We start from the raw sequence: 13,014 nt of genomic DNA on the forward strand, positions 1-13,014 counted from the left end.
CTTTTTCATATTCAGATRTGCCATATTCCACATACACTTCAGCTACAGTTTCCATTAAAAACTCCCAACTTGGAAACATAAGCCACGGGCTCTGAATCCATGACAACATGGATCCATGGCTGTTAACAGAGCTTTCCTTGACTGATACAACTAAACACCAAAGGGAGTAGTTTGTGGGATAGTTTCTATATGTTATAGAGAGGACTAAAAACTGCTGAGAATGGAGAACTTTATTTCACTATTAGTTTTTTTTATTAATTAAAATAGACCAGTACATAACCACCTTTCTTTGTACTCGGCCTTCTCTTTGCTTTTGTACAAAGGCTTCAAGCCAAAGGATCTGCAGCTGCCAAGCTGTTATTCCGTGGTTTCTGGGAAGGTGGTGCTACACTACAAGCTATRGCAAAAGCCTGGATGTATGTGTTCTCTGGGGATAAAGACATCCTCATATGTGCTGTCTCTGGATATTTGAAAAGAATGTCGAGGGATGTGCTGAAGTGAAGCACAAAGCAACATGAATGGACTTAGGGTCATGTTATTTATTTTCTCCTACTAAAATTCCTGGTTCTGTGTTAGGGAAAGTCAACCTTTTCTGTAATAGGTTACTTTTATATTACGAGAAGTGTCAGTCTCAGGTATGCCCACCACTTTGGAGCTTTCTTCCTACGACTGGTGAGATTCTACTATAAAATAGTAGCTTAATTAGTAATTAATATACATCAGAGATTAAGTCATGTAAATCTTCTAGGCATTGACAGAAACTTCATTGATGTCATAAGTCTTCCCAGTTATTTCCACAAACTTTTAAGGAAGCTTTTAACTTTTAAGTGAGAGTGAAGTGTGRTGTGGCTGGACGTGCTGTTTCCATGGGCAGATGATCATCAGCTACTGCTGTGCTCTTTGCTCGCAACAGGCAGGTTATCGCTGTACTGTTCCCACACACTCGTTCACTCTTGCAAATATCTGCCCACTGTAACACACCTGCTCGGGGAGCTGTTCCCCAGGCACTGACTGCGAGGTGCTGGTTATTTTGGATGCACGGTTGTTCCAAACTGTACGGAGGGGCTGCAGCGGTGATGCGCTCCAGCACCTCCTGCTCCTCCTGAGCTCCTGGGTCAGTGAAGGGAAACTTCCTCACATGAGGGTGACAGAGCCCTGGCACAGGCTGCCCAGGGAGGCTGTGGAGTCTCCTTCTTGGGAGATCTTCCAAACCCGCCTGGATGCCGTCCTGTGCCCCATGCTCCGGGTGTCCCTGCTGGAGCAGGGGGTTGGACTAGATGATCTCTAGAGGTCCCTTTCAACCTCAACCATCCTGTGATTCTGTGATATGCTACCAAGGGGCAGAAAGAAAACCCTGCAGTACTGTCTTAGGCTTCAATGTCTCAGTTCAATGCTAGGCTTCAAATGATCTCTCAGATCATACTTTTGTGAATTACAACATTATCACTAGAATAACAGTGGGTCACAGTTTAATGACTTTTAATTGCTGTTATTCATGCAGCCAATTACTTCCTGGAGTGAGGTGTGTGCTCCCACTCACCAGCGTATGCAATGGGATGTGATGCTTCCTGTTTACTTGAGAGAACAAGCGACATTGGGCCCAGCAAAATGTATTTTATTCTTTATAGGAACAGAAAAAAAATASTAAAGTGATGGGTTTATTTATTATCTACAAGGCTGTTTATTTTGTTGTGTCTTGTGTGAGRAGAATGTTGATACTGCGATTTTATTTTTTTTTTCCTATGTCATGGCATAATATGCAATTATTCCATTACTTATCACTTAATAGCCAAAAAGGGTGAGGCTTCCTTCTCAGAACAAATGCTCCTGAGCTGGCTTAAGGTGCTTAAGAAAGGTGCTCAAGTGTTTCTGAAAGCTGCTCCCTCTGGTTTTCTCGGAAGGGGTTCATAAACTCATTATTTTGTTTCGTGGAACTTCTACCCATGGTTTCCAGCTCTGTGAAGCTTGAAGTCATTAACTGAGTTTTACAATATCCATGTGAGGCAAGTGATTATTGTAGCAAGGAGAGTAATGAAAATACTCATTTCAGACCCACAGGATTGATGAATGACAGGATTTAGTGTAGAATCACTATTTTCTGAATCCTACCTCTCCGCTTATTTCCTGAATCTCATATGTGATACAGAAAATACTTGTATTGTTATTGACAAGCCCTTACTTCTATCAAATGAAATATTTCAATGGGAAAGTATGTTTGTCCTGTAGCTCCCAAAATATTTATGCCATGTCTTGTCTTTAAAATTYGACAGAAATTTCCACAGAGTCACACAGTTGCAGTGGAGCACAGTAGGTCCAGAGACCTGAAATGGAGCCTGTGCCCAGCTTCCAGATCCTAACTTGCATTCACAGAGGAGGGATGAATGACCCTTGAAATAGAGGCTAGATCTTGTCTAGCAGCTTTACTCTTTGTTTGCTAGAGAGGCAAAGAAATGATTAAGTCATTAAGTTTATACTCTTGGCTTACACACATCTCTCAATGGGTATATTATAGATCAGAATGAAAAGCCTAGGATTAGGCCTCTGTTAGCTAGGAAGTTGCTGGTGTGTTAAGTTAACCACTAAATTTATGTATGTCAGCTTAATCTGTATGCATGTTTACATGTGCATGTGAATCAGWGTATAAAAAATTGCATGTATTTAGTTTCAGTGACTGCTTATCTATAARTTCCTTTACGATGTGTTCAATTGCGAACTTTTTTAACTTTCAACTTTCAACTTTTTTAACTTTCAACTACCTATGTGTTCTTGCAGAATTTTAATCTTTCTTGTAACGCAGCACACTGGATATTGTGTTCAAAATGAAACTATCAACTTTTATTATAGAAATCAAAACTTCTTGTTTGCTAAGTTCCTGCTGGTAATAACAGAGTCAGAGGAAACTGTCTCACTTTAGGATGCTGGTGCTTCTCAGGATAACGAATGTAGGAATTCTTATTCCTCTCAACGCTTGCTCTTCCCGCACAGTGAGATGTGAGTGGTTTATTTAGAAGCCTGGGAAGCAGGGCGTCCTATAAATTTGATCGCAATTTTATCATCTTACTAGGTTATTTCCACTTTACAGAAAAGAAAATAAAGATCTTTTATGTAGCTCCTTTGTTCCCTGTTTGGCTAATAGCATATAGGACAACTTCTGCTTTTGAGCTGTTGATTTGAGCTGTTGATTTAAAAAAAAAAGGTGTTTTTTGGTGCTTAGGACTGCTGGCCCCTTTGTCCATAATCTATGGACCTACAAAGTCTGGTGTGGGRACAAGCTATAAACTTACAAGCTGATCCCATGGCTGTTTGACTTCTGTTGCATTTTGCAGATGGGAACAACAGCTCTCAGTTGCTTCATGGCCAGGGAAGCCTGCAAGTGAGGATTTCTAAGCTGGGAAACTCACTTCTGGTCCCTGTTTCRCTCTCCATAGAGTTTGGGAGTCAAACTCCTGAGCAGCTTCCAAGGGGAACTGCCAACGGGCTTCCCAGCATAGTCTTGACTGGTAAACAAGGTCAGTCGCAGTCAGCAGCTGGCTGTTACATGAATTACATAAAATGTTCTCCTTTTAACAAGAAAAAAAAAAAAAAAAAGGAGAATTTCCAGCATGGGCCACTCCAAAGAGAAAAATAGAAAGATTTGTGTTTGATGGCATTGCATACATAATTCAGTCATTTTAAACTCTCACTTTATGACCTATACTTCATCTTTTCAGCATAATAGAAGGGAATTCCTTGATTTTATAGGTTTTAGACCAGAAGAGAACCTAAGCCTTTTATGTGACCAAGCCAGGAAACTTCAGCAGAGCTTCAAGGTCAAGGGTTTTTGTTTACATAAAATAAAATTTTTAGAAATCTATCTAATGTCTACCCTTTGAAAGTGTGCCCYGCCATGATGGGCAGTATGATACCAGCAGCTGCAGAAGCAAAGCCATTTATAGCTAATTGCCATGACCTCAATATGTGTCAATGTGTTGTTTCCTCCTGAACTCTCACACTAAGTACAGCATCGAAATCCTATCAGATTATGTATGTAGCAAAAACAGTGCTCTCCTAGATAGGGATTGTTGCTTGGCCTGATCATGTACATAGAAATGTGTTAAATGTAAAAACCTGGACTTCACTGTGGAATACATATTCATTTTCATGACATTATGAGGTGTCTATTGTTAGAATATTAGGGATTTTTTGGTTTTGTGTGTGTATATGTCATTTTGAAGATGGCATGAAGATGACATTTCACTTAGGAACCATAACAACAGTTCTCTGTGAAAAGATGTCTTTATTTCATGTCTCTCATGTCAGTAGTATAGCATGATAGCATCCTGTGGGTAACCTGGGCTGACTGACAACTGCAGTTTGTTTATAATTAATACTTTCAGCATGAAAAATTAATGTTTTTACAACAGCACAGAATCCAGATCCAAATGCTTTCATGTTGCTATTCCATCCCAAAGGCTGGCAGCCTCCAGCAATTGAAGCAATATTTTTTCTGGCCTTTATCATTGCAACACAGGATGGCATGAGGGATTATCCAGGAGAAAGTGCCATCATGATTCACTCTACCCAACAGAAGAGATTAAGGTTGTCTGGCTTTAACCTTAACAAAAGCTACCCACTTGTAATGCTTATTGGAATTCTTCTAAGCTCCCCTTAAAGTGTTTGACACTGGGGCATGCCTGGATCTTTTTGAGATGTTTTAATTGGAGCTCTAGATTGGAGTGTTGGACAACACTTCAAAAATTCACTTCAGCAGGGACTGATCTGACCCATTGTCCAGAATTCATCACGTGTGAATTCAGCATGGCTTAAACAGRACACAGCACAGATCTCAGGGACAGCACTGGATCGGTAATGGTAGGGGTCTATTTTGTAATGGCCTCAGAAGCTCGGTTATTTTGGTATTACACCAATAAGTTTCAAAGATGAGGTCAAGAACATATATACACTTATATTTGGATATTTATGTATAGCTATATGCCAAATGCCCAGTTGCATTAGGGGCATAAAGGCTTGTTTGGATGACATGATAACATTGTTTGGGCGCCATATTGTTCAGTATTTAATGGGACAGGGCTGAATTCCCTAGCTTTCATTTTGGATATAAAACATTGTATATCCTATTGTAAATTGGCGGTCTAATCATACCGCCAAATCCTAATAGGCAATGTGTTACATGTTATACTGCTGCACTTTTATGTAAAAATCAGATATTCAGTCAAATTAAAATGATTTCCCTGAAATCATTTCACTATATTTTACCTTAAGTTATGGTGAAGCATTTGACTGGTGGCTATGAGGTTACTTATCATCCAAATTGCCCTGAAAGAGAGGCTGCAGAAATTGACTTCACACCACCTTTCCAGTGAGTCAGCATGATGGAAGAGTTGGAGAACGCTACAGGAGAAAAGCTGCCAGCTCCAGAAACCTTGGATTCTGAAGATGCAATATTTCTTCCTCAGCTTTCATTCTACTAAATTAAATATAGGTAAAGATGAGACATGGGAGTTAGATGTAGCATTCTGAAGAAAAAGAGGAAAATGCGAGAAACCTAGTAGTGCTTCTGAAACAGTGTGAAAGGTGAAAATCAAGGGAAAAGATGTGGGAAARATACAAAGAAAAAGTGAAGAGGGACACCTTTCATGGATGTTTTCAAAGAAAAAAATAGTTATGGGTTATTTTCTCATCTATTTTTCTCTGCCTCTTTTATCATAATCAGTCTCAGACAATTCAAGATGGTGATTTTGCAGCCACACAGAAGAGGAGGAGGTGCACAGGGCTTAGTAACTGTGATGATGAAAAGCAGGTAGTGACATCCTGAAAATCTGCCCTGCTCCCCTGGGATTAGGTTTGGTGCTATTAAACATGGGCTAATGGATGACCCCAGACAGCTTAAAAAATACCAGTTCACTTCTAGCTTCTCTACTGATGTTGTAACACTAATAATGCACCACAGATCTTAAGAGAATACAGCCATATATTTAGTGTGTGCATAAAAGCTGTAATAAGACATTGTTACAGCTGAAATTGTTATTTCTTTTAGTAGAAAAACCAATTAGTATTGAAATTGCAAAACAATCCCCTTCATATAAAAAATCACCAAGAAAACACACTTGGATAAATAAAGGTTAATAGAGTTAATTATGGCGAGCAAGACAAAAAGGCAAATCACGCTGGAGAACTTAATTATGATTCAGATAARGAGGACTTGTAATTAAATGGGGGTTGGATAAACACGATTATGCCGCAAAGGTTTCTCGGCACAGTGACAGGAAGGTTTATGTGTGTCTGCGCGAGCAGACACAGATACGTGAGCCGGAATGAGGCGGCCATCAGGCAGGCTCTCCCTGGCACTCTGTCACCGCACGGGTGTCCATCAGTGCCGGAGGAAAYGCATCCCGTGGGAGCCCGGCGGCGGGCGGACGCGGCGCTGCTGAGCCGYGAACGGCGGCCAGGCCTCCGCGCGGGCCGGGCCGGACATCGGCCTCCCGCCTTTTGCGTCGGGGTTCACGTGCGGCTAGATTTCTGCTAGACGTTTCTGTGGGGAGCTAGAAAGGAAGTCAGGGGAGAGCCTCAGGTATGCTTTAAGCTAAGAGAGAGTGCTGTGTCATCTCCTTCGCGCAGGTGATCATAAGCCTACTTGGTGTGTTATTTCCCTAACTGGTCCTTTTTTTAATGCGGATATTTAATTTAAATGTAGTTCGATACTGAACACAGAGAGAGAATATAAACTTTTATATAGTCTCCCAGCAAACAGAGRCATTCCAAACAGAACTGCTTTATTGCAATTTATCCCTTGCACTTATTTCTTACACGTTTAGAAGTCCTTGCTGACCTGTGTGAGAAGGAGGGAATCAAATGTATTCCTCCTAGAACAACCACAAGACTTTCAAACAAGTTTTTTTTTGYTTTTCTTGCAAAGCATTCATGCTATATTCAACTTTAAACCATATACCATTCTTAAGAAATTGTTAGTATACATGGGAAGGTATTAATTCACATTCTTTCACAATTCATATAGAACTTTTTACATAAGACATACAAAATAGTAATAATAAAAAAAAAGACAGCTTACTAAGAAAATTCAACTAATGCTTCTACCGTTCAGTTACTTACAGCCTTATTTGAAAACTCATGTTTCATAAACCTTGGTTTATCATATCATGATGCTGCTTATTCCCAGATGTGWAGTGAGAATGTGCACTGGAGTTTTATTCTCTGCACTGAGCAAGTGACCATCTCTCGGGAGAGAGGGGTCTTAGGTCTCTCTGATGCTGTTGGGTCAGCCTGTTGAACTTTCTTATACTGATTGTACATTCACTCGTAAGCATTCMCAGAGTTTGTTACTTAAATGGGTTGTTGCAACTTTATGTCTGTGCTTGAGTTATTTATGCACCCAGGTCACTTAAAACTCAATCAAATTAGGCATGAACAACAACATTTTTCTAYCCCAATCTAAAATTCTAAATTGTTTACATGACCTTCTATTTACTGAAGCATAACAAAACAAGTCAGATAGTTTTTTAAGATTTTGACGTTTTAACAAAATGAATTCCCTAGAGGCATCTTTCTTTTAGTCACAATACAGTAACTACRTAGGACCTACATAGGACCTACACTCAAAAATAGCGACCATCTAGATGTCAGAGTAACTTTATTATTTCCACAAAACAGCTCTAGGGATGCTGGTTGCCTACACAGGACACAAGCTGCCTAAACACACGCTCTGGCATTCACAAGAACCAGGGCACAGACATGAAAGTCGATTTAACACTCAAAGTTACACGCCTACTTCAAATGTACTGGGTGCGCTCTATCACACAGAGTTTCTGGAACAACAGCATTTCACTGGTAAGTAACATGTTTTCATTTCCTAGAGGTTAAAATGGTTTTGAATATATATATTTAGTTCTACCGCAATCAAAGCTAACTTGGGAAAATGTGTTTAATATCCATGAAAATGTCATTGTTTTGGCTCTGACTTTCTGGCAGTGATTTTTTTTTGTTGTTGTTCCATAGCTTTAGTAATAATAACATGACAGTTCTGCATGAGAAAATAACTGGCATAAACTATAATTTTGTTCTTTCCTGAAGAAAAAGAGGAAAGCTGTTTGAAATGGAAACAGTGAAATATTTATTACTTGCATAGGTTGACTCCATCGCGTCTGGGTTGAAATGCAAACCTGAACCTCCCAGTTACTTTGTTTTCTCTCTAGCAGAACATTACTCTCTGAGCGACCTGAGTACACTGAACTGTTTGCCATCAGAAGGAGCTCTCTGACAGCTACTTCTGGAGCGATGATCCAGTGAAGCAGAGAGAACTTTTTAAGGAACAATCTAAGGAAACATTCTTTAAAATTACAGCAGCGTGTTCTAAAATGTTACATTAAAAAACAGTCAATGTATGTTGTTCTTCAGTGCAAAGCTACCAGCAGGCAAAGTGCTGTTGCACATTAGATCAATGGGACACGTTGACTAACTGTCTTCACCAAACTTTGATAAATGTTCCCATATATATTTGTCTGTTTTAAACAAGGCTTGAAAAAATGCCTTTTAAATATGAATCCATGCTTGGTCCATGGAGACCAACAGAATAAAGAAGCTTTCTTATTCTGAGTTCACTGTAAAACCTTGCATTGGTCACTCAGGCTAGAACCAATACAGACCCAACTCCCTGAAGCAGGACATAAGTGGAAACGCAGTGCAAAAAGCAACGGCGCAATGCTAACCCTGTTGACACGCACAAGATATCTCTGCTTCTCACTTAGAAGTCCACTGGGAGGTGCAAGTTTTGCATTTTGACAAGCCCTGCTGCTCTTCGGTCAAGCCTGTGCCTATAGGTTGCCTTCACACATGGGCAGAGCTTCTGGATGGCACTGATCTCATGTGCCTCCTAGGTGAATACTCTAACCACCAGGACAGAACTAAACTTAAGAGGAAAAATGAATCTCATYCTTAACACTGCTGCTGCGTGACTGAAAGTGCTTTGTGCTGGCAGGACAAGGACTGCCTAACCACTTTGGTGGCCCTAATCTTCACAGATGCGGAGAGGATTTCATGCCCTACACTTCTGCCCGAGCAGGCTTTGGGGACTGCAGCCCTCCCCACTGTGCGTTCAGCCCCTACACATGCAAAATTGGCTGCTGGGAGCTGAGCACATAAAATTAGGGTATTACAGCCCCAGATCTGTGGCTGCCAGAAGCCTTTTCCGAAGTTTCATGACTGTTGCCCTACTTCCTTCCACTGAAGAGCTGCAGTGCGAAGCACTGGGTCTTGGCAGTCTTGCCAAAAGCAACGCATCGTCATTAACCGCAATAAAGGAAGAGACGAAGACTCTTCAGTCTCTCACAGACTTTGCCTGTGAGATTTTTATTAGTGACTTCATTCTGACAAAGAATCTAGAATGAAGGAACTAGCTCTTGTAAAACTTCTACGCTAGTGAGAKCTTAGCTTATTTTTTTGCAGCTAAACATACATAAACATTCTTAGCACCCTTGAAATTGCATGGAGCTTAAATTATCTTGCTGGTGACAGGTATTTTGCTAGGAGGAGGACAATAAATTAAGCTATGAAATTCTGATTTTTCACTGAAGAGATTTTACTGAARACTGATTCCCAAAAACCTTCCTCCATTACAACCTGAAAGCATTTTAGCSTTATGTCTATCATTTGTCCAAATAAAAAATGCTAGCACACTTAAAACCTATGTGAAGACAAATTCCTTTTGATACTTTTAATTTGCTCTTACTCTGCTTTTTTTTTTCTGTGGGGTTTGTTGAAGGTTGATGGAGGAGGTGAAGGGGAAAGGATACTGCTGGGCCACAAAACTTGCAGCTCTGCTAGTCTGGGAATAATTTTTAGTCCTGTCCATGATGGGGCATGTAATGCAGCTTCAGCAAAAAGTACTCCATGAAGGTTCACCAAGAGGATCTGTAGCCCTTTCCACAGCAGACTGATAGGATTGTTCTGTCCCTCAGGAACCAGCAAAACTAGTTGGTCAAGCTTTAATGAGAAAAGAGTGAGTAGCAGTTCCTTATGGCAATTAGCAATTTATAATTACTTTTTATGGTTTTTTTTCTGCTTCTTAGAAGCAAAATATTGTTCTGTCTCCCTAGTATTCTGCCAGGTGCAACGCAGGAGGAGACATGAAGATGCTTTATATATAGTGCACTCCTTCCTGACAGCTTCCCTGCAGCCTGTGAGGTGTTGCTTGTTACAAAGCGTATGGAGAGCAGAACAGGGGSTGCGTGTCCTCCTGCTTACAGCAAATGTGCTCAGCTGCCCAACAACCTATAGCACCGTGTTAGAAAGATGAGCACAAAAATAAAAACTTTGTATGCTGCATGTGAGTAAGGATTAGAAAAAGTTTACTTACAACCCCGTCATATTGTGGCTACTTCTGACCAAAACCAGCTTGGAGGCAATCTCACTTTGTTTCTCTGACTTCTGCAGTTGATTTTAATGCAGTACCTCACTGATGTTCTTGCTTTGCTTTTAGCCACTCAGAGCATCATGGAAAAAAAACATGAAGGGAATCTGCACTTTATCTCCATTAGTGTCCTTAAAACTAAACTTGTGTCTCTGCCTTATTACTTAGGCACCTGGTTATGCCACGTCTCCATTTCTCACCTGGACCTGGTTGCCAAAGGCTTTTCCTGACACTGGTAGCTGCTGCAATGTTYGTTCCCTGGAGCTGGAGAGCAAAGAGGGAGGTCTGGCCCAAGCGCCCGGAGGGCACTGAGAGTGACTCTGTGTGTTACTGCACCTGTTGAGCAGCGGGAGCGAGATGGCTGCAGCTCTGGTGCCGGTATTTCTCTGTGTATTAGGAATTCCTTGCTACTGAGAACAGCATGGGTGTAAATAAATAATCAAATTCCTAGTCTACTTTCTCAAGCTGAAGGCAAACAAGAAATGAATCTTAATAGCCAATTCCTTAAGGTTTACCACAAGCTTAACATGTTATATAACTTACTCAGACACCTGAAAAGCATCATTATGTGAGGTTTACGTTCTCCTCAGTGCAAACAAGGCTCTAAAACAAGAGCTTTGCAAATAGGTYTACTTTACAAAAAGTAAAAGTATCAGTTTGGATATCATTTTCTATGACTTGTGACTTTCCCTCCCACCCCTCAAGGCCTGGATTTGGCACAGTGTTTTTCCTGTACAATTTACTAAAAAACGTGTTTTGTTTGTTTTTTAATATATCTTACTTTAGGAAGTACTCCTCTTTCCAGCAGGGAAACATTGAAAACAAGCCATAGTCAGATCGGCAAGACAGCAAAATTGGAACACAAATACAGGAAAAAAAATCTGGCCTCCGCTTCTGCTACTGACATGGAATTTTACAACAGCTTTCAGGCAGCTCAGTATGGGAAAAACTCACAGAAAAAGAGCAAAAATAACTGCATATTTTCTAGACTAAACAGTATTTTTATGTAGGCTTGTTTTATAAAAGGTGAATAATGATTACATTTTATCATGGTATAGTACAGGCTTAAGACTGGTAAACTTAATACCAGATCATAAAATTTATTAAAGATTGTAGTATTTTAAGCTGCTGCAACTAACCTGCCACTTGTATTCAAGACAAATCTCTCGCAGAGGCTTTCAGCAACTGCCATGGTACGACACATGCTTATAGTAACGGGACATAAGTAGGGGCATGGAAATGTGGTATATTGTATGATCAATAATCAATGCAGTAGCTTTTAATGATACAAAGAAAACCCCTGTTTTTATTTTTTGTACTATGAGACATCAGATTGGTTTGAAAATTACTTCTGAAACAAAAATCTGGCAAAGTATAAAGCTAAGAATTAAATAGCTTTAAGTGGAATCAAAAAGCCTTATTGATTGCTTTAAAAAAATGACATGAACACTTGGAATCAACCATATTCATTCTTTAAAGGCACCCTTCTAGATTTGCATTAATGATTTCAAAAACTGTTAGCAAAAAATATAAGTTTATCAAAGTTACTTCATGGTGATATATCAAGCATCACAGTAACTTCCCATACTTAAAATAGGGAACCAGATACAGTACAAAGCTTGACCTTCACAGCTTTTGACATAGGTTTGCTAGTTTTGGCATGTGTCCATTAGGGCATAAAAGAAATCCAGTAAATATATCACTCTGCTGGAATTAGGGAATGTGAAATCCCTTTGGTTGGTCTCAGCTGTTTTGGAAGTTTTGTAGAATCCCTTTGGCATGCAGAGTACGAGTCAGTTATATCAAACACAATGCAGAAGCTCCAAAATACCTTGCAGTTCATCATGCAGATTATCACTGGCAGCTGCTCTGCTGTATGTATGCTCCTCTCCTYTGCCTACAGATTTGGGAAGAACACAATTCTGCTTTGCTGAACACTCTTGAACAACATAAACATCTGACCCAAGCTAAAGTTGCAGAGCTTAATATAAAGCTTATCTATCCAAGTCTAAGAAATAGTTATGTCTGATTATTTTAYAAAGCAAATGAGATGATGGAGAAACTGATAAACTGTCACATAAATGAATACGCCACAGGATAGCTAAAGTTAAGTATTACTTAAGGTCTATTAATGACATTTGTAGTATTGTAAGAGAAAATACTGTCTCCTTTTTAAAGTCATGCAAATCTACTATTAAATGAACTGGTAAGACAGGCCGTAATTGAGTGTCAGCATATGCTTAATTTCACTTTTTTTTTAATCTCTGCATAAATAGTTCATGACATATGGAAGATAATTACTGAGTAATGCAGTAAGTAAAACTTCTGTTTAAGAAAATGGTTATCAAGAAGGAAGCTGAGCTGGATTTTTTGATTTTTTTTCTGGACAGTTCTGTTTGACAGACTGATACCATTAAGTGAGTCTGATTAATRCAGAGAGTTATGCTTGCTGTCTGCCATGTTCAACTAGTTAAGAAACCCAGATAATAAATTTAAGTCTTAAACTGACCTTTCGAGCTTGGGTAAAACTATATAAATCTGATTCCTGGAAGACATAGATTAGCTAAAACCAAAACTGTGGAGCAAAGACA

The sequence above is a fragment of the Nothoprocta perdicaria genome, unplaced genomic scaffold (genome assembly GCF_003342845.1).
Source record: "Nothoprocta perdicaria isolate Ctin4 unplaced genomic scaffold, notPer1 scaffold_24, whole genome shotgun sequence".
Classification (NCBI taxonomy): Eukaryota; Metazoa; Chordata; class Aves; order Tinamiformes; family Tinamidae; genus Nothoprocta; species Nothoprocta perdicaria.